General features: G+C 42.6%; 1 protein-coding gene across 2 annotated transcripts in view; it reads left to right on the forward strand.

The window, feature by feature from the left end:
* The window catches only part of SCAP (SREBF chaperone), a 91,291-nt gene that overhangs the window by 14,531 nt on the left and 54,601 nt on the right, over window positions 1-22,159 (forward strand). Inside the window, exon 2 of one of the 2 annotated variants that reach the window (XM_067470427.1) lies at window positions 6,434-6,493. The exons of the other annotated variant lie outside the window; for it this stretch is intronic. The gene's annotated coding sequence lies outside the window, so the exon portion shown is untranslated. The remainder of the gene's footprint in view (window positions 1-6,433; window positions 6,494-22,159) is intronic. 2 annotated transcript variants of the gene reach the window in all.

Raw genomic sequence — 22,159 nt, forward strand, 5'->3', positions numbered from 1 at the left:
ACACAAGACACCTATCAGGCCAATAAGTGACCATCACTCGTAAAAACACTGAAAAACACAGCAGGAGAGATTTAAAAAGCAAAAAACCCAAAAAATACATTACAACGCATGTGCAAAACCACATATATACACAAACACACAGGAGGGAGAGGGACGATCTAATATCCCTGGGAAGGGAGTTCCATAGCCAGGAGGCCACCACTGAGAAGGCCCTGTTACTTGTCCCCACCAATCTATTGGTACCCATTGATCTATTCACATTTACATGCTTTCAAATTGCTAGGTTGGCAGAAGCTGGGGCCGACAGCGGGAGCTCACACTGCTCCCTGGATCAAACCACCGACATTTCGGTCAGCAAATTCAGCAGCTCAACCATTTAACCCGCTGTGCCACCAAGGCTGCCAAACATAAAGCAACTTCTTTTATATCATGCACTCCAGAGACAAACATTAAGTGGACTTTGGTAAAAATAACATTTGGTTTACTCACAACATCATGTGTTTTAAGGCACCATGGAGTTGCGATGCTAAGCCGCCTTGAGTCCCCCTCATGGTAGAGAAAGACGGGATATAAATAAGGTAAATAAATAAGTATACACATATACACAAATATATACACACACACATCTACACATATATATACACACACTGAAAACACACATACACAGACTGGGCCACAGCAGTGCATGGCAGGGGATGGCTAGTCACTCATAAAAACACTGAAAAACACAGCAGAAGAGACTTAAAAAGCCAAAAAACAAAAAAATACATTACAACGCATGCACAAAACCACATATATACACAAACAAACATATATATGCACATATACACAAATATATACACACACATATATACACACATAACATATATACACAGACTGGACCACAGCAATGCGTGGCAGGGGACAGCTAGTAGTGCAATATGACCCATAGCCACATTTCTCAGGCTGTCTGATGCAGGGGACCAGCAGTTGCAAGTCTTTAGTATTCCATGCCTATGGGTCACAACTATTTCTTTCTTTCCTGGAAATGCTCCAAAGTTAGGTCACTCAATGGCTTGTGGACCAGCACTGGCCCAGAAACCAGTATGTTGAATAGTGGTAGTCTGGGTATTATGGTGCCATTGCATATTTGCTTCCCATCACACTTGCATAGGAGCCCCCAGTGGTGCAGTGGGTTAAACTCTTGTGCCGGCAGGACTGAAGACTGATGGGCCGGAGGTTCAAATCCGGGGAGAAGCGGGTTGAGCTCCCTCTGTCAGCTCCAGCTCCCCATGCGGGGGACATGAGAGAAGCGTTCCACAAGGATGGTAAAACATCAAAACATCTGGTGTGCCCTGGGCAATGTCCTTGCAGATAGCCAATTCTCTCACACCAGAAGTGACTTGCAGTTTCTCAAGTTGCCCCTGACATGAAAAAAGTCACACTTGCATGAATTGTTCACTTGGAGTAGAGCCTGGAAAAAGACAGATGTACTAAGAGCTGATCACAAGGATTTCCTGACAGTGTCCATAACAGGTCCTTTCCTTTGTACTGTTGCACTGTGTTTTTTTTATTTTGGAGTTTTATTTTTAGTAAGCAGTTATGTGCCTTATTATTTTAGAAAGCACTTTGTGTAATAGGAACATAGGAATCATACTTGTCCTGATGAAATCATACTATTTAGACAGGCACAGAACTGTCCGTTCTGATAGGAGGAAGCTCTTTGCAATTTCAGGAGGGATTTCTTCATATGTGAGGTGTTTCCAGGAATTACAGGATTACCTTCCATCCAAGTAATAACTCAGCAAGTCTAAACCTGCCTAAAACTAAAATCCAAAATCAGATGCATTCAAGTTTCTTTTCAATTGAAATGAAAATGCTGAAGAGATGAAAGAAATGGTACTTCTCTACTGATGGGATCCAAATGGGGTAAGGAAGATAGTGTTGTAGTCTAGCCTTTGATTGTGCCTGCACCTGATCTCTCTGGGGATTCTGGGCCTGTTAGTCAGCCTGATGACACTAGGGATTCTGGGTCTGCAAGTCAGCAGGAAAGCCAGCAAGATATTTTAAGCCCTGAACATGAGCGGTCTCTGTCTGAAGGCCACATTCCAGGAAGGCAGTTTGCTAGGGAAGCAAGGTCAGAAACTGAACTAAGCTGAGAGGATGAAAATGAAAGTCCAGCTGGGCAGACTAATGAGCAGTTAGATAGGAGATTTATATTCCGTCAACACAGAGCTTCTCATGAGAGTTTACAATGGTCAAGATGCCCTTTAGGGAAATGGTGGCAGGGTATAAACATAAAGTTGTTGTTGTTGTTGTTGTTGTTGTTGTTGTTATTTGAAATACAACAAGATGAGTCCACAGCAGACACTCTTCTGATTGTTGTATTGGATCGCACGTCGGACCCTTCCCAAGTGTCTAGGACAGTGTGATGTATCGGCGAATGATGCATGCAGATCCCAGTAAGATGGCCTTCTGCAGCTGGCAGATGGTAATTTTGTCAGCACCGATTGTGTTTAAGCGCAGGCCAAGGTCTTTAGGCACTGCACCCAGTGTGCCGATCCCCACTGGGACCACCTTTACTGGCTTGTGCCAGAGTCTTTGCAGTTAGATCTTTAAATCCTCATATCTTGTCAGCTTTTCCAGTTGTTTATTATTATTATTATTATTATTATTATTATGTCATGTCAGGAGCGACTTGAGAAACTGCAAGTCACTTCTGGTGTGAGAGGAAAAAAAATATTATTATTTAATATTTAATAATAATAATAATAATAACAACAACTATTACTAGCCAAGAAGTCCTTATCAGTTTCCTAGGGGAGAAGGCATGATTTTCTGTCTATATTAGCGAGTCCAGCAGACTGTTTTGCCAGTTGGTGATTGAGTATAGAACTTCTGTTATGTCAAGGGATTTCTAGTTCCATATTCCACGTTTCTCTGAATCTCATGTTTTGGATTTATTCTGCTTTTGTATTCCTGGTTTTTGATTCTACTCATGTACTTTGAATTCTATGGATTATTCCTAATATTTGGACTTTTTAATACTATTGTTACTGAATTGCTTTTCATATATATTCTTCAATAAACTGCTTTGCTATTTTACTTTGGACTGGAGTGTGTGTTAAGTACAGAGGTGATTCCCATCCTTGGAGTGCAACAGATAAATTCTGTACACATTGCTCAGAATTATTTCCATGAGGGAAGAGCTGCAGCTTGCATCTCTTAGCACAATGATTGCATAAAGTGGTTTTGTAATTGATATGTTGCATTGGAAACGGCACCTGGTGCAAAACTAAGCCGACAGACTGGAATTCCATTCAGTTATATAAGACAGCTGTTGGAAAGAATTGCACTTGATGCCAATACATTCTCTTGTGAATTCAATGTGCTGGTAATAATAATACACAAAGCTCTAAATGCCTTGGGACCTCAACGTTTGGGGGAGCACCTCTCTTATGCCCCATCGATATGGGAAATACATTGTGGCAGTACAATGGCTTTTTATTAAAGTCTTTGGGCCAAACGTGATTTTGGTCCACGCTTCACGTGCTCTATAGTTATATCATTATCATTCAAGCCTGCTTTAACCTGGGTTGTTGTGAGTTTTCTGGGCTGTCTAGCCATGTTCCAGAAGCATTCTCTCCTGACATTTCATCTGCATCTATGACAGGCATCTTCAGAGGTTGTCCAGGGTGACCAGTTGAAAAATTCAGACCAACCTCCAACAGACAAGAGTTCTTTCTCCCACCCTGGACATTCTACAGATATATAAACCCCATTTTTACTCACCTGAGCAGCATACAGGGAACTTACCACCCCCCTGTTATGTCAGCTCCACTGGCTACCAGTTCAGTTCCAAGCACAATTCAAAGTGCTGGTCTTGGCCTATAAAGCCCTTTATGATTCCAGCCCAGCTTACTTGTCCGAACGTATCAACCTCAGAGTTTAAGATCATCCAGGGAGGCCCTGCTCTCGGTCCCGCCCTCTTAGCAAACACGACTGGTGGAGACGAGAGACAGGGCCTTCTCGGTGGTGGCCCCTCATCTGTGGAACATACTCCCCAGGGAAATCAGATCAGCTCCATCTCTCCTTTCCTTCAGGAAAAAGCTCAATACATGGTTTTGGGACCAGGCATTTAGGCAGTAGGCCTAACAGCAGTGGCAATGTTATATTTTAATTGATAATGCACAGGCTTTGGATTGGGTCTCTCAGTTGAACTTGGATGCAGTTATATTGTTATTGTAACAATAATTTTTAAATTGGCTATTTTATAATTTAATGGTTTAATTAATGTTGAATCTGTGTTATGTTGTTATGGTGTATGTGTTGGCATCAAATTGCTGCCGATTGTGAGCCGCCCTGAGTCCCCCCTCGGGGGTTGAGAAGAGCGGGGTACAAATGCTTAAAATAAATAATAATAATTTTTCCTAGTTTTCAACGGACCCCACAACCTCTAAGGATGCCTGCCATAGATGCAGGGGAAACGTCAGGGGGAAATGCTTCTGGAGCATTGCCAGACAGCCTGGAAAACTCACAACATCCCAGTAATTCTGGCCATGAAAGCTTTCGACAATACACTGGTTTAACCTGTTTTAAACCATCTGTTTTTAAATTTAATAATCTATTTAGTATATTTTTAGTCTCTAAAGCTTTTGTGCTTGTTTTATGTTTATTTTCTTGTAAGCTGCCTTGAGATCTCCGGATAAAAGGCAGGATATAATGACTCTAATAAACAGATAATAAAATTATATAGCATTAGGGAGGCAGCTGTGGCCTTCTGAGGACTGATGTGGTTCAACCAGCTGGTGATGCTATATTAGGATCATGAGCAAATGTAATGGAAAGCTATATTGGGCGGAGTATTCTACTATACGTTAGTGTTCTGGATGAAAATAATGAGTCTTGGTTTGTGTCTCAGATTTCGAATTGTGCTGGGTGTTTTGAAAGAGTGTGATTTATTTATCATGTCAGGAGCAAACCAAACAGTTGTATTGCATTTTTTAACAAACAAACAAAACACAAAGTTTGCAAGCTTGGTAGTTGATTAGATGTCCTTTGACCAGTAGCTGGCCACTTGGAGTGCCTCTGGTGTTGCTGCAAGGAGATCCTCCATTGTGCATATGGTAGGGCTCAGGGTGCATTGCAGCAGGTGGTCTGTGGTTTGCTCTTCTCCACACTCGCATTCAGAGATTCCACTTTGAGGCCCAATTTCTGAAGGTTGGCTCTGCATCTCGTGGTGCCCGAGCGCAGTCTGTTCAGCGCCTTCCAAGTTGCCCAGTTTTCTGTGTGCCCAGCCATTGATTGAGGTTCCGGGTTTGAGCCTGCCACTTTTGGACTCTTGCTTGCTGAGGTCTTCCAGCGAGTGTAGATATTAGAAAACTATTTCTTGATTTAAGTCGTTGGCATGCTGGCTGATACCCAAACAGGGGATGAGCTGGAGATGTCTCTGCCTTGGTCCTTTCACTATTGGCTGCTACTTCCCGGCGGATGTCAGGTGGTGCAATACCAGCTAAACAGTGTAGTTTCTCCAGTGGTGTAGGGCACAGAAACCCCGTGATAATGCGGCATGTCTCTTTTTAATGTGGTGAGGTGTGTTCCACACTGGGCATGCATACTCAGCAGCAGAGTAGTGTAGCGCAAGGGCAGATGTCTTCACTGTATCTGGTTGTGATCCCCAGGTTGTGCCAGTCAGCTTTTGTATGATATTGTTTCTAGCGCCCACTTTCTGCTTGATATTCAGGCAGTGCTTCCTGTAGGTCAGAGCACGGTCCAGAGTGACTCCCAGGTATTTGGGTGCGCTGCAATGCTCCAGGGGGATTCCTTCCCAGGCAATAATCCTCAGAGCTCAGGATATTTGTCTGTTCTTAAGGTTAAAAGAGTGTGATGATTTTGTGGAAATCAAAAGCTAAAAACATGTAGCGTTTCAGCAGTCCTATATACACTGTGGTTTATAGCTGTGTCTTTTTTCCTTCTAACTTTTAGATCTCTTCTCTTTCCCTTCTCCCTTTTGGTTATCTAATCTGTGTGTGGTTAAAGCCCCGTATGACAAAGACCAGCCTTGGGTATGGGGAGCGCTCAGGGCCCAATTGTTTTGGCAGCGTTTGCAGACTGCATTTGACCTCTTGCAACGAGTGCGTCCCTTATACAACACTCTCTGTTTCCACTTGGCTTTCTTTTTTTTGCGTATCTCCATCTTGCAAGGGCGCACTTCTTCCCATGGGAATCTGAAAGGAGAATAGTGGCTCGTTGATGTTGCTATGTTCCTTCTGTAGCAAACTCACAGAGAAAGGCTATTGTTCAGTATCACATTCTTGGTTCCCAAAACTGAACTTTATCTGGGAAAATGACCTGCTGAGTAGTTTCCCACTAGAATAGGATGCCGAGAGTTTGTGAAAAAGGAATCAGCTTGATTGTGCCTTGCTTGTTTCCTCCCCTCTCTTTAATAATCCAGTGACATTTTTGGATCGGAAGAGGAGCTGATGCATGGATCTCGCAGGAGGCAAGCAAGGAGGTATTTTTCTTTTCAGCATCCCTTGACGTTTGTATGGTGATGACCCTTCTACTAAAGTGGGAATGAAGCCTTCCATAGAGACAATCATGTGGGAATGCGGTGGTGATGACCAGACTGAGTAGTGAGGGCTGCTGCAGAGGATCGGACGTCCGGCTAGCATTTCGTTTTTTTGTTCTGGGTTCAGGTAGGTAAGTCCAGCTACATTATGTTATGAAAAGGTCTAGGAGCCCCCAATGTTGCAATGCGTTAAACCCTTGTGCTGGCAGGATTGCGGACTAACAAGTCAGAGGTTTGAATCTGGGGAGAGCGGGTTGAGCTTGTTATGAACCCAAAGAGGTTCCTGTTCTTTTGTGCAGAGTGTTCAAGGAATAGTAAGGAAGTTTAGACCGGTGGCGCAGTGGGTTAAAGCACTGAGCTGCTGAGCTTGTTGATAGAAAGGTCACAGGTTCGATTCCGGGGAGCGGCGTGAGCTTCCGCTGTCAGCCCTAGCTTCTGCCAACCTAGCAGTTCGAAAACATGCAAATGTGAGTAGATCAATAGGTACCGCTCCGGCGGGAAGGTAAGGGTGCTCCATGCAGTCATGCCGGCCACATGACCTTGGAGGTGTCTATGGACAACCCTGGCTCTTCGGCTTAGAAATGGAGATGAGCACCACACCCCAGAGTCAGACATGACTGGACTTAATGTCAGGGGACATTACCTTTTTTTAGACCAATCAGACACTTTAGAGACCAAATTTGGTTTTAACACTATTTATGTAACATTTATTGAAATACAATCATCACAGAATCATATCAGAATCATATCAAGGGAGAACTCTTGTGCACACACACATTCACGCATACTCACACACACACAGGCCTTCTCCAGACGAAGATGATCAGCTTTCCTCTGAGAAGGTGTGGACGTTCCCGTTGCCTCGGATCAGGAAGCGTGCATGTTCTTGGGGTCCCCTGCATTTATAGGCCAAAATCCATTTTTCTTCGTTTTAATAATCACGTTGTTCTGTTCTTTCAAGTCAGTTCCAGTCCAGGACATCCTCATTCCAGGCCATATGACTTATGGGGTACACCTGCACCCTCTTTACATGCCCAGTCGCACACCTTATTTTCCATTGTTGTTCAGCTATGCCTTACTGCCTCCTCGCTTCGACTGCCAAGGCCGTCCCATATCATGCCTTGTGCGAACTCCATGTTGGTTTTTCTTTAGGCCTGTTTCTTCTGCCCTTCTACATACATTCAAACATTAATTCTTTACAAGCTCCCTCTGTCAGCTCCAGCTCCCCATGCAGGGACATGAGAGAAGCCTCCCACAAGGATTGTAAGACATCAAAACACTCGGGTTTCGTCTGGGCAACGTCCTTGCAGACAGTTGATTCTTTCACACCAGAAGCGACTTGCAGTTTCTCAAGTTGCTCCTGGCACATACACACACACACCTCTGTTATCTCTTTCATCAGGGATTATACTGTGGGACATCAACGACTAAAAGTATGTTTTGCAAAGGGCCTAAATCAGGAATGAGCAAACTTCGCCTCTCCAGGTGTTTTTGACTCCAACTCCCACCATTCCTAACAGCATCAGGCCCCTTCCTTTTCTTCTCCTTTTCCACTTAAGTGGCTGGGGCTTAGGAATGATGGGAGTTGAAGTCCAAAACACCTGGAGGGCTGAAATTTGCCCATGCCTGCTCCAAATTCTGGTGTTTCGAAAAGAGCAAAGTCATCCTTTCAGTAAGTATAACTCATTTGCCTTCCTGGGTCGTGGTGATCTTCATGGTTGTGTGTTTCAAAAAAGTTTGACTATCTGCTTGGTAATAAGATGATTTGCATGTCAAGCCTGGGAATTATGTGCAAGGACTATTGGAACGGCCTGGATTACATGATTAATTGTGAAGATATTGTCTTCAATGTTTTTATTTGTTTTAATGTATTTTATAATTCTATTTAAGTGTTTATTTTAATTGTACATTGTTTTATGGCATTGAAGAGTTGTCTGTGCGTAAGCCGCCTTGAGACCTGCCGGGGTGGAGAAAAGCAAGGTAGAAATGCAGGGTTGTAAATAAATAAAGAAATAGATGTATTCTGTGGCCACCAGGACGAATGTGAAAGATAACTAGCATCTCATTTTATTTTGTGAAACCTTCCTTTGACTTCCATAAAGGGAGGCTTATGTGGATTTGCTGCCTTGCTTTTCACATGGTAGGTTGGAGCCCTGCATATCATTGTGTGTGTTTGTGTGTAGCATCCTGGGGTTGTTTGTGTTTCAATTGGTATCAGTTGATAAAAGCCAGTGTTTTGTCTTCTGTGAGATTCCTAGTGGCATTGATGGATGTTTAGTGGTGCCTTTTTCTGCCGATTATATGATGCATGACTGGACTGTGAAAGCGTGTTGCTCGAGAGAGCAGTGCAGGCTCCTATTCCTCTCTCCTTTGTGTTGCCAGAGACACACAATTCAATCCTCTTCCAACACCTTGAGCCAAGTATTTACCAGTCCCTGGCTTAACTCTGCTACACTTTGTAAAGGAATACATTGGATTCTCATTTTCCACCATGTCAAAGTACTGATCTTTTCAAGAACTCCATTTATTTTAACTCTTGGGACATGTCCGTAAGCAAATATCTCAAGATTAGGTATGTTAGTATTTTGCAGGGAAAATAGGGAAAATAATCTTGTGGCTGCTAAACAATTTAACATAAACTGGCATAAGCTTTCATGGACTGCAATATGAACATAAAGTGTTTGTTCTTTGATCAGATTATTATATGAAGGTTTGTGTATAAATCGGAGCCTAGTAATTGTGTCAAGATCTTGATCTTGGCTTTTCTTATCACTGAGAATGTATATTTGTGGCATCCTTTAGCACTTTTGCACCATAAAGCATTTTGGAGAGTGCCTGGATTTGTTGTTGTTGTTGTTGTAGTAGTAGTAGTAGAAGAAGAACTTCATTTTTCTTTTTATATATATAAATATTTTTATTGATTTTTTTCCCTTGCAAATAAAATTAAACTCTATTAAACTGGAGTGTGAAAAGAAGAAAAAATGTGTGAGAACATATTGTATAAGGACAGTAGGAAAATGGAATAGGGAAATAGGGATATGGGAAAAGAAAAGAGAAAAAAAAGAATAAAATAAAGAAGGAAGATAAGATGGCTTCCAGGTTTTCTCCAGTTATGTTGTCCATTCTTTTCCTTCCTTTTTCTAGTTTTTGCCTTCTAGTTTCTTTCTATTTTGGTCTTTGAGGTTTCTTATGACTCTTGCAAAGATATTTCTGGTTTCTCGTTCCTAATGAAGTCCGTGATTTTTTCCCAGTTTGTTTTTTGTCTCATTGTACTATTGTCTGTTAGTCTTTGTGTGAGTAAATCCATGTTCATTATGTCCCGGACCTTCAATAGCCAGTTTTCTATAGTTGGCATTGTGTTTGTTTTCCATAATTGTGCTAGTTTAATCCTGGCTGCTGTTATAAGGCAGATGAAAATTTTATTTGTGTTTATTTTCATTTCAAAATCAGTTATACCCAATAGGAAATACTCCGGCTTGAGATCAAATTTTATTTGTAGAATTAGTTCCATCTTTTTATGAATCGCCCGCCAGAAGGATTTAGTTTTTTTGCATTTCCACCATAAATGGACGAAGGTGCCAACTTCTTTCCCATTTTATTTTTCTACCCCGCCTCCATCTCCCCCAAGGGGACTTGGGGCAGCTTACATGGGGCCAAGCCCAGGCAACATACAGATTAAAAGCAAAGAAAACAGCAAATTACAAATTAAAATAGCACAAACAGCATAACAGTAATAAACAAGTATCAAGCAACAGCAAACCAATTTTTTTTGGGGGGGGGGGGGGAAGGCCAGCGTACAAATTGATTAAAGGATAGATAGTTCAATAAGGTGGGTAGGAACATAAATGGCACAGGAGATAACTTGGGAACAGAGCAATTAAACAGGTCAGGATCATCTCAGTTTAACTTACATATATGAATAATGATGTAATATAGGAATTCAAGTTAAATGGTGAAAACAGATCATGGTACAATCGTTTGTCATAGGGATCATCAGCTGAAGGCACAACGAAACAGCCATGTCTTTAGTTCCTTACAGAATGTGGCTAGGGAGGGTGCCTGCCTGATCTCCCTAGGGAGGGAGTTCCAGAGATGGGGGGCCACCACCGAGAATGTCCTCTCCCTCGTCCCCACCAACCACGCCTGAGACGGGGGCGGGAGCGAGAGAAGGGCATCCCCAGAAGATCTTAAGGACCGTGTGGGCTCATAGGGGAGGAGGCGGTCGCGCAGATAGACAAGTCCAATTCAATGAGAAGCCTGAGGATAATCAACCCTTAGAGAAAACTCCTGGTCATGGATCAATTTAACTTCAGAGAGTGAGGTTTGCTTATTGAACAGAATAGTGCAAGTATAAAAAGGGAAAAAGTAGTATTGGTGCTTGTGAATTTACAACAAGACACAGGAGGTATATTCCAAGGCCAGAACTTGCGGAAATCGTCTTAATTATTATTATTTATTTATTATTTATTAGATGCACTTATTGACCGCCATTCTCAGCCCTTACGGGCGACTCATGGCGGTGTACAGTACACATAAAAAGACATAAAAAGACAGTTACAGAGGCCAGTATCAACAACATATGACTATAGAGGACTTCCGGCGAGGGCGTCATGGCGGCAGCAGCAGGTCACTGAAGCTCCGTGAGCCTAAGGAGACCTGAGCATCCCCCAATGGGTTGGGAGGGACTACCCCCCCACAAATCGACGGACAAGAGGTCGATTTGAAGCAAGGCCCACCAACGGAGCACGGGTGGTCGCGAACCGTCTCCCCTCAAGGGAGGTGGTCGACTTCGCTCGGCTCTGGGAGGGTTGGCGCCCAGGGGGAAGGCACGGCTCGAGAGAGCCGTAAACGCCGCCTGCCCTTGTTAAGCTTACCGCAAGTACAACTAGAAACAAGAGGGAAAAAAAATAAGGAAAAAAAAATAGAGAAGCGGGGTAAAAGACCCAGGTCTCTACTACCAAGTACCAGTACTGGGTGCAGGAGAAAGAAATTGGAAAGAAGACTCGGTGGCAGGTTCAAAACACGGGCCTGGCTGGAGTAACGCTGGCGGAAGGAAAATACTCCAAGGAAAATACTCCAAGTGGAAGCTCCAAAGCGGAAGCTGGAGAAGCACAAGAAGCCAAACAGAAGCCAAACAGCCAACAGCTCAAAAAAACTCTCCAAAACTTCAGGGCAGCCATCGCGCGCCTCCAAGAAGGTAAGGAAGAGGACTAATACAACAAAGCAGCCCAAGTAAACTCAAAGTTCCATCAAAAGAAAGACCCTAAGAAAGGAGAAAGGGGATTGGCCACAGCAAGCCAACATAGCTCCCCACTTCCCCGTTTCCCCAACCTCTCCCCCACCCGACCAGGCCCGTAAATTCTACAACTCCACAACCCCATCCAACCCCCTTAACAGAAGACATACACGGGCTTCCCCCCCGGTCACTACACCCTATCCCCGCTCCCCCTCCGCACCCAAGCCGCAGCTTACCTACCCCCAATCCTTCGGAGCTCAGAAGAAGAGCAGGACGAGTAGACCCGCGTCTACTCACGAACCGCCGGCTCTACTCTCGCGCAACCCCGCGGGAGTACAGAATCTCGCGAGAGAACTCCGCGAGAGGCTAGAGGAGGCCAGAGAAGGAAGCGCGGAGGAGCGCCCCCGCCAAGGGAACTGAAGGGAACGCGGGGTGCACCAAACACCCTGAAATAGCCAGAAGAACACCGGAAAGGTAGGCTACGGGGTGAATTAGACCTGGGAGACCGGGGGAAGTAGAGGGGGCTGGGGAGAGACGAAACATTGGGAAAAAGGGGAAAAAGAAGACCTCTGCTTGGGAAGGAGGAGCGGAAAAGCAGAACTAAAGTGGAAGAGTGCAGCGAGGGGGATAAGAGTGAGGAAGGGGGAACGAAAAGAGGAGAAGAAAAGAAGAACAGAAGGTCTGTGAGGACTAAGGCGGGAGGAGAACCCCAAGGGCAACTCAAGAACACGACAGTAGGAACAACCAAACCCCAGCTGGAAGGGGAGGAAAGCAGGGCAAAGAACAACCAGACGGGGTTTTCAAGGTGTATTAACACCGACCCAGGGGAAGAAGCTCTCCCCCCTAAGAACCCAGTGGAAGGGGACCCACAAACATCAAACGACAAAAGAAGACAACAACAATAAAGGGAAGGGTCAATGCTCTCGGAAAAAAGCTTAAAAACAGGAAAACAAAGTAAATCTAAGAACACAGTGCTAACGCCGATAACTACATCCACAAGCATGACTTCCGCGACCTCCCTGACCACTATTCCAGAGCAGGGGACAATACCTACCCCTACCCCAGCGAGGAGAATGTCGACACAACAGGAAACAACACTGAAGGAACTACTGCAGGAAATACAGAAGATGCAAGAAAACATAGAGAAGAAAATAGAAGACAGCCAGGAAAAAACACAGCAAAACATGGAAAAACTATTCCAGAAGGAATTGGGAAAATTAAAACAAGAAATGAAAGAAGACATGGCCCATATCCAGAAAGAGGTCTGTGGAGTTCAAGATGAAATGAAAGCACTGAAGAAAGAGAACACAATCTTAAAAAAGAATCAGGAAAAAACCGAGGCCAAAATCAAAAAACTGGAGGAAACAAACGAGAAACTAGAAAAACAACAAGAACTCTGGGCGTGTAAAGAGACGGATTTCCAACTTAGATTCAGGAATATTGAAGAAAAGGAAGGCGAGAATCTGAGAGAGATAGTTAGAGAAATAACAGCGAACTTGACAAATATGGCACCGGAAGAACTAAGCAAGGAAATAGACACGGTGCAAAGAGTCAACTCAAGTTATGCCAGGAAACACAAAGTCCCCAGGGACGTTGTGGTAGAATTCTGCAGAAAGAGTGTCCGCGACGAGATCATAAAGATGAAAGCCAGCGGCCAGGCTAACTACAGAGGAAGAAAGATAATCATACTCAAAGAATTCTCGTCTGCATCAATGAGTAAAAGGAAAAAATATTACTTCCTGACAGAAGAGTTAAAAAAACATAAGATCAAATTTAGATGGGAACGCCTAGAAGGAATACAAGTCTCGTATAAGGAAAGCAAATTCTGGCTCACAACAGAAGATAAGGCCAAAGACTTCTATAAAAAACTCCTGAAAGATCTGGCGCAAACACCAAATACCTTCAGAGAGGCGGAGAGAACCTATCCACACCACGAACACACAAAGGATAGAAGAAAGGAGGGGGATGGAAACCGAAAAGATAAGAAAAGACCAAGGCCCGACTCACTGGACAATGAAGAAGGGGAAAAGGACATGGGACCTTCAATGCAGGCAAACCAACCAATTGATGACGAATAATCTAAAAATCTTCTCCAACAACATCAACGGGCTGAACTCCCCCAACAAAAGAAGACTTACCTTCAACCTACTCAAGAAAGGCAACTACGATATCATCGCCCTGCAGGAAACGCACATCCACAAAAAACACAGCACACTTTTGGTACACCCACAACTCGGAAACGAGTTCTTTGCACTAGCATCACAAAAAAAAAGAGGGGTAGTAATATACGCCAGAGAATCCTTAAATGCAACTATGGCCTTCAAGGACGAAGAAGGCAGGATGATAGGGATCAAAATCAGAAGAAATGAACAGGAAATTTTAATATGTAACATCTATGCCCCCATAGGCCCAAAGACAAATTTTATAAAAGATCTCAGGAAAAGACTATCAGAGCATGCAAGCATGGAACTGATCATAGCGGGAGATTTCAATGGGGTGCTTGACTGTAGTATGGACAGAACAAAAAAGAATAGAAAGGACCCGAATGGAGGGAAGTTACCATCTAGCCTCCTCCAACTAAAGAAAGAGTTCTTCCTCGAGGATGCCTGGAGAATGAGAAACCCAGAAAGAAGAGATTTTACTTACTTCTCGGACAGGCATTCATCGTGGTCCAGGATAGATATGCTCTGGGCATCAAACACTCTCACCAGTAAGATAAACAACGTCCAAATCCTGCCCAGAACAATGTCCGATCATTGCCCCATCCTGGTAGAACTGCAAGGCACAACACCCCACCGAAAATGGAAACTGAATGAATACCTACTAAGTTCAGACGAAGATATAGAAAGATACAGGAAATCACTTCAGGAATTCTTTGAATTAAACAAGAGCACGGAGATGAAGGAAGAAGTGATTTGGGACGCTAGCAAAGCGGTAATGCGGGGGCACTTCATTCAGCAGGGGGCAATAAGGAACAGGAGGAGACAGGAGGCTGTAAACACCATCACGAAGAACTTAAAAAGAAAGGAAGAGGAATTAAAGAGAAAGCCAAGAAGTAAGAAAATCAGATTAGAGACAGAACTCCTGAGGAAACAGCTGAACACATACCAATTAGAAAAACTGGCCAAAAACCTAAAATACATGAAGGTTTATCACTTTGCTAATGCAAACAAGCCGGGCAAATGGCTCGTAAGGAAACTTATGAGGAAAAAACAATCTCACCACATAGCCAAAATCTCAAAGAACGGGAAGATCTATTATACAGAGGAAGACATTAAAACCCAGTTCAGGAAATTTTATAATGAACTCTATCAAAGTGACAAAATCAGAATGGAAGACATTACAGAACATCTAGCAAGACACAAGTTAGAGAAAATAAGTGACGAACAGAGAGAAGCCCTCAATAAAGAAATAGAAGAAGCTGAAATCAGGAAAGCCATCAACAGCTTGCCCAGAGATAAAGCACCGGGGCCCGACGGTTTTACCGCAAAGTACTATAAAACCTTCTCAGAAGAGCTGATCCCACACTTAAAAGTCATATTCAATAACATCCAATCTGAAGCCAGAATGCCCGACACTTGGCGTGAGGCAACCATCACCCTCATCCCAAAAGAAACCACCGATCTAGAGAACATGAAAAACTACAGGCCAATATCACTCCTGAATACGGATTATAAAATCTTCGCTAGCATACTAGCAAACAGACTGAAAGAACTACTAAACGCCATCATCAACGAGGATCAAACCGGTTTCCTCCCAATGAGGCACATGAGCGAAAATGTAAGAACAGTCCTGAACATTATAGAATACTACGCAGTCAACACGCAGAAAGAGCTGGGCCTGTTGTTTCTTGACGCAGAAAAGGCCTTTGACTGCGTCAGCTGGGAATTTATGCTCCAAGTAATCAAAGAAAGAGACATGGGCTATCATTTCACCAACGCCATAACTACAATATACTCCAAACAGAGGGCAAAACTGCGGATCAACGGGCAAGAGACAGAAAACATTGACATCGAGAAAGGCACCAGGCAGGGTTGCCCTCTATCGCCCTTACTTTTCATCATGACTCTCGAAATACTGCTGGAAGATATCAGGAAAGATGCAAACCTAAAGGGCACCAAAGTTCGGAAGGACGAATTTAAGATAAAGGCCTATGCTGACGATATCGTTTGTATAATCGAGGACCCGATAGAGACAATTCAAAAGTGGACGGAGAAGATAAACAGCTACGGGAAAGTCTCAGGCCTTAAAGTCAATAAGGCCAAAACCAAAATACTGACTAAGAACATGGATGCAGTCAAAAAAGACAAATTGCAAGAAATAACACAGTTCGGGATCACAAATAAGATAAAATATCTAGGGATTCATCTTACGGCAAACAACAACCAATTGATAAAAAATAACTATGAAACAACTTGGAAGGAAATCACCAAGAAGATGGCCAGCTGGAAACACCTAAACTTAAGCCTTCTTGGTAGGATAGCCATAATAAAGATGAATTTACTCCCCAAAATGATTTTTCTTTTTAAAACGATCCCGATACTAAGGACTAACCATTGTTTCACACAATGGAAGAGGGAGATCATGGCATTTGTGTGGAACGGAAAAAAGGCCAGGATTAAATTCAAATCCATGACAGACTCAAAAGAAAGGGGAGGTATGAGCCTCCCAAACCTTCAGCTTTACTACCAGGCCTGCGTCCTAACTTGGATTAAGGAATGGACCACGCTCGCAAAGACAAGACTCCTAAATTTAGAGGGATTTGACATCCGCAGAGGCTGGCATTCCTATCTTTGGCACGATAAAGCCAAGATCGAGAAAAACTTTACTAATCACTTTGTCCGCGCATCTCTCCTTAAAGTCTGGACAAAATACAAACGAAACTTCTACAGCAAAACCCCCCTTTGGCTGTCACCCATTGAAGCCAACCATAAGAGGGAATTCCCAAGTAACAACTGGCACACCTATAAAACACTTCTAGAAAATAAAGACAATCAGCTGAAACTGAAATCGATAGAGGCAATTAGGAAGGTGGACGGAAACATGTCCTGGTTCCATTATTATCAAGTAGCAAACGCCTTTAAAGAGGACAAAAAAAATGGGTTTGCGCCACAAGACAATTTCTGGGATTCTATAATGAAAAAGGAGAAAAAACTGATAAGAGCGCTCTACCAAAAACTCCTCGCTTGGGATACCGAAACAGAACTAGTAAAAGAAAGTATGATCGCTTGGGCCTCAGATTTCGGTCATACCATACTACTGCAGGAGTGGGAAGCAGTCTGGAAAAGGAAAATCAGGTTTGCAAAAGCGACATCGATTACAGAAAACTGGTACAAGATGGCGTACCGCTGGCATCTCACTCCCCAGAGAATAGCCAAGTTCTACAAAGGAACGAATAGTAGTTGTTGGAAATGTGGTGACCACCTGGGGACATTTTTTCACTCATGGTGGCAGTGCAAAAAAGTGAAGAGCTTTTGGGTGGAGATCCATAAGCAGATCCAGCTAATCATACAAACCAAATTTGAATTAAGGCCAGAATACTACCTACTCCATTTGATAGATTTTAAACTAGAAAGTAATAAAGAGAGACTATTGTATCACTTAACAGCCGCAGCAAGGACCGTCCTAGCGAGTATGTGGAAAAAAAAAGAGCAGCCAACTACCGAGGACTGGCTATTGAAAGCCAGAGACCTAATGGACATGGACACGCTGGCCACTCTGATGTATGACAAAAAGAGAAAAAATAGGACGGGTTGGGAACTAATGAAATCATTCCTGAAGGAAAAGAGAAACATTGCCCCAGATTGCTGGGACAGAAGGTAGAATGAAGAGGCTAAGAGAAAGAATTATGAAGAATACCAACATCTTTTGGAATAACCCCGACGGACTATTTGGAAGTCAAGCTTTTTTATCTTTTTTAATCTTGCTCCTTTCCCCCCCCACCCCACCCGTCCTTCCCACCATCCTAACTCCCTTCTCCCTTTCCAGCCCCGCCCCGTCCCTCACTGTCTAACCCCTTTCTCATGCACAACAAGTTCCTATTTTTTGTATTGAAAACTTTAATAAAGATGATATTTAAAAAAAAAAAACAACATATGACTATACAACAAATACAAACTACATAAAAATCCGCTTCGTCTCTTAGTAGAATCATAGTCAGTCTCATTTTCCTTGTACCATTCCAGTTCTCATTACCGTAATGTTGTTGCTTAGCACTTAATTAAATGCCCTCTCGAACAGCCAGGTCTTAAGGCTTTTTCGAAAGGACATGAGGGAAGGCGCCTGTCTGATGTGTGCCGGGAGAGTGTTCCACAGCCATTTATGTTTGGGGAGAAGATAGTTTAATAATTGTAAGCAGAAGCCATCAGTACAGAAGATGCATATTGTTCAAATGCAATTGGTTTTAGCTACTGAGATTACAGTCGGATGAAGATGCCCTTGGTTTAGGCAGCCACTCACTTCAGTGGATGTAAGAATGGCTTGGAGGCAACTTGGTAAGGAGAGGACACAGAAGATTCTGGCTGACTATGAACCCTGCAATTGGGAATTCCTTGTGCCAAGGGTTTGCAGTCAATTTAATTTTAATATTTGTTTGTATGTGTTTTATCCTGTATAATTTCTGCAATGTAAATCGCCTGGAGCATCTCGGATGGAGGGCAATTAATAAGTAATTAAAGATGATGATGATTTCCCAATAAAAACTCCATGTTTTACAATTCTGCACAAACTGAGAAATTGATGCCTCAACAGGTAGCTCTTAGTAGCTACCTCCTGTGTTGCCCAACTTGCTCCAAATCATTACCAAAGGTTTGGAATTGTTCAACTTGGTGGACAAATTGACTGGGGCGTCTGGGAGCTGAAGGCCAAGGATTTTGGAACCACTGGTTTAGCTACACTATAGTATAGTATAGTATAGTATAGTATAGTATAGTCCAGGGGTCCTCAAACTAAGGCCCGGGGGCCGGATGCGGCCCTCCAAGGTAATTTACCCGACCCTCACTCAGGGTCAACCTAAGTTTGTAATGACTCAAATCAAATCATTTATTTCGGTCATTGACCACCACAGGAAATAGATTCAAAAATAAATAATTACTCAAAAGCACACAGCAACAAACAACAATCCTATCTCATCAGCAAAAACAGGACCACACTTCCCATTGAAATACTAATAAATTTATATTTGTTAAAATTGTTCGTCATTTTAATTATTGTATTTTAAGTGGCTTTTGCACTACAAATAAGATATGTTCAGTGTGCATAGGAATTTATTCATGTTTTTTTCTAATTATAATCCGGCCCTCCGACAGTTTGAGGGACTGTGACCTGGCCCTCTACTTAAAACGTTTGAGGACCCCTGGTATAGTATATTGTATATACATATAATATTTATAATATTATGATGCAATACAATATAATACTAGTAATGATAATACAATATTATAATTATAATTATGTATTTACATTACATGTAATATTACTATTAAGATTACAATATAATAGTATAGTGCAATATAGTAATATATAATAATGATAATTGTACTATGGTATTTATTTGTCATGTCAGGGCAAAAAGTCAATTGTATTACATTTCTAACAGAACAAAACAAACAAACTGACAAAATACAACATTTGTGAGTTTAGTAGTTGATTAAATGTCCTTTGACCAGTATCTGGCCACTTGGAGTGCTTCTGGTGTTGCCGCAAGAAGGTCCTCCCTTGTGCATGTGGCAGGGCTCAGGGTGCATTGCAGCAGGTGGTCAGTGGTTTGCTCTTCTCCACACTCGCATGTCGAGGATTCCACTTTGTGGCCCCATTTCTTAAGGTTGGCTCTGCATCTCGTGATGCCAGAGCGCAGTCTATTCAGCGCCTTCCAAGTCGTCCAGTCTTCTGTGTACTATAGTAATAATATAATATATTGTATGAAAATATTTCTTGTAAGCCGCTCTGAGTCCCCTTTGGAGTGAGAAGGGTGGCATATAAATGCCATAAATTAAAAAAATAGATAAATAAATACACCTTTTAAACCCTGAAATGTTTTTGATGTGCTTCTGTCTTGTGCTAAAAGCTTGCAGTTGTTTTATGTGCTTGTCAGTGATTGTAATCTGGGCACATATGGGCATGCCTCTTCTGTCTCTCATTGTCCTAATCCAATAGCCAAACTACTGATACCACATTGGCTTGCTGCTCATCTCTTACTTAAATATTCTGTAGTCTCTGATATTAATGTGTTGTTTTCTAATTACTCTGACTGTTTGTATAGATAGATAGGAATACTGGAGAAGAGTTATTAGCTGAGTTTTGAAAACCCAACATACCTCATTTGTAGTTTCCAAGACTGAAAGTCAATTATCTTTGAGTTTTCATCATTGGGAGGAAATGCCATGCAGCAGGTTTTTTCTTTAAATTATGTAGATATACACGTTATAACGTAAATGTTTAAAAATGGGCAGCATAGCTACCTTTCGTGACTGCCTGAATGTATGTATGAGAAGACTACTTAAAAAGGAATTCTAAAAATGTACCTGTTTCCACATCAGAAAAAAAAATGTAGTCGTACAACTGAATGTGAAATAGGGAGGGAATGCGGGAGTGATTTGGAGAAATGAATTCAAGATAGAGATCTTTACATTCCTGCAGTTATGCCACACACATTCCGAAATTTCACTTTTCATCCCTTTGCCAGAACTGTTGTATTTAGACAGAGCCTTGAGTTGCATGGATAAGGAAGCTTGTCTGCCATGGATTGGCATTTGTGAACGTTCTCCCTCTTAGAAGGCGGGAGGTGTGCTAATACTCCTCTAATTGTGAAACATGAGAATTATTAGAAGGAGCTTATTACGTTGTGGTAAAACTCATTACATTGCCTGCTAGCTGCTGGATTAAATCCGTTTGGAATCCCATCCTGCATATTCTTTTGAAAGACTCAGGACTTTTGTTATAATCATAGTTGTATTAACTATTTTATTAATAATCACATTATCAATGCATAATTTCTCCTCAATTCAAAGTAAGAACATCCTTTGAAACATCTACTTTTAAAATCTTCTCAAGGTAGTCTATAATTTTGAAGGGAGCTTCTTAATTACTGACAATTTATGGTTTCATCATAATGAAATCATGAATGGTTGGTAATGAAGAAGTTCCCTTAGAAATTGCAGGCTACAGATTGTGAGTCTGTGGCATTTTATGCAATGGCACCAAGGCAACGGTTTCCTTGTCTTTGTATGTTGTCCTCCAAGCTGATAAAAGGTAAAGGTGTAGGTTTCGGCTGACATTAAGTCTAGTCATGCCTGACTGTCAGGACCCGGGTTCCTGGCCTTGGATGTTGGCGCAAAAACCCGGATTCCTGACATGGAGAACTGATAAGGGATTGCAGCTGGTGATCTTGGGAGGGCCCGTTGGTGGTTTGGCGGGGAATATTGCGCGGGATCTTTGTCAGGCGGGAAGAGGGGATTCGAATGTGGGGGAGGGTATATAAGGGTTGACTTGCGTCTGTGCGCCAATCCTGGCTTTCATTGTGTATATGCATCCAGTAGTAAAGGTTTCCTGATTGATTACGGATTGGCGTCCTGTGTCTTTTCTGGGAGCGGCTGCTGTGAGCTTACACCTGACTCTGGGGGTTGGTGCTAATCTCCATTGCTAAGTCGAAGAGCTGGCGTTGTCTGGAGACACGTCCAAGATCATGTGGCCACTGTCGTGATTGCATGGAGCACCATTACCTTCCTGCTGGAGTGGTACCTATTAGCATGTTTTCAAACTGCTAAGTTGGCAGAAGTTGGGGCTAACAGCAGGAGCTCACCCCATTCCCCAGATTCAAACCACTGACCTTTCGGACAGCAACTTCAGAAGCTCAGCGGTTTAACCCAGGGGTTCCTAGGTAATACCATGTTTAAATACTTGCAGAAATGGATCAGAGAATACCAGAGACAACATTGGTAGTTTCCAGAAACATGTCAAACATCTACCTGAGATTATCCAAAGATCCTTTGATTTCTAACTGCAGAGGTGCCATGCAGCCAAACTGACATCAAGAGTGAAAAGGAGCTTAGTTTTTATTTATTTATTTATTTACACAATTTTTATCCTGCCCATTTCAGCCCGAAGGCGACTTAGGGTGGCGTACAGACTGGCAACAATTAGATGCCGTGTGTGTGTGTATGTATATATGTATATATATGAGGACCGGGACATCCGTAGGGATACCAAGTTGCTTGTTTATAGAGCTATTGTCCTCCCAACCCTGATATATGCCTGTGAGACGTGGACTGTCTACAGAGGTCACATGCAACTCCTGGAACGATTCCATCAGCGCTGCCTCCGGAAAATCCTGCAAATACTTTTTTTGCTAGCTATCTCTGCTTTGCATTGCAATC

Source organism: Anolis sagrei, chromosome 6 (genome assembly GCF_037176765.1).
Source record: "Anolis sagrei isolate rAnoSag1 chromosome 6, rAnoSag1.mat, whole genome shotgun sequence".
Lineage (NCBI taxonomy): Eukaryota > Metazoa > Chordata > Lepidosauria > Squamata > Dactyloidae > Anolis > Anolis sagrei.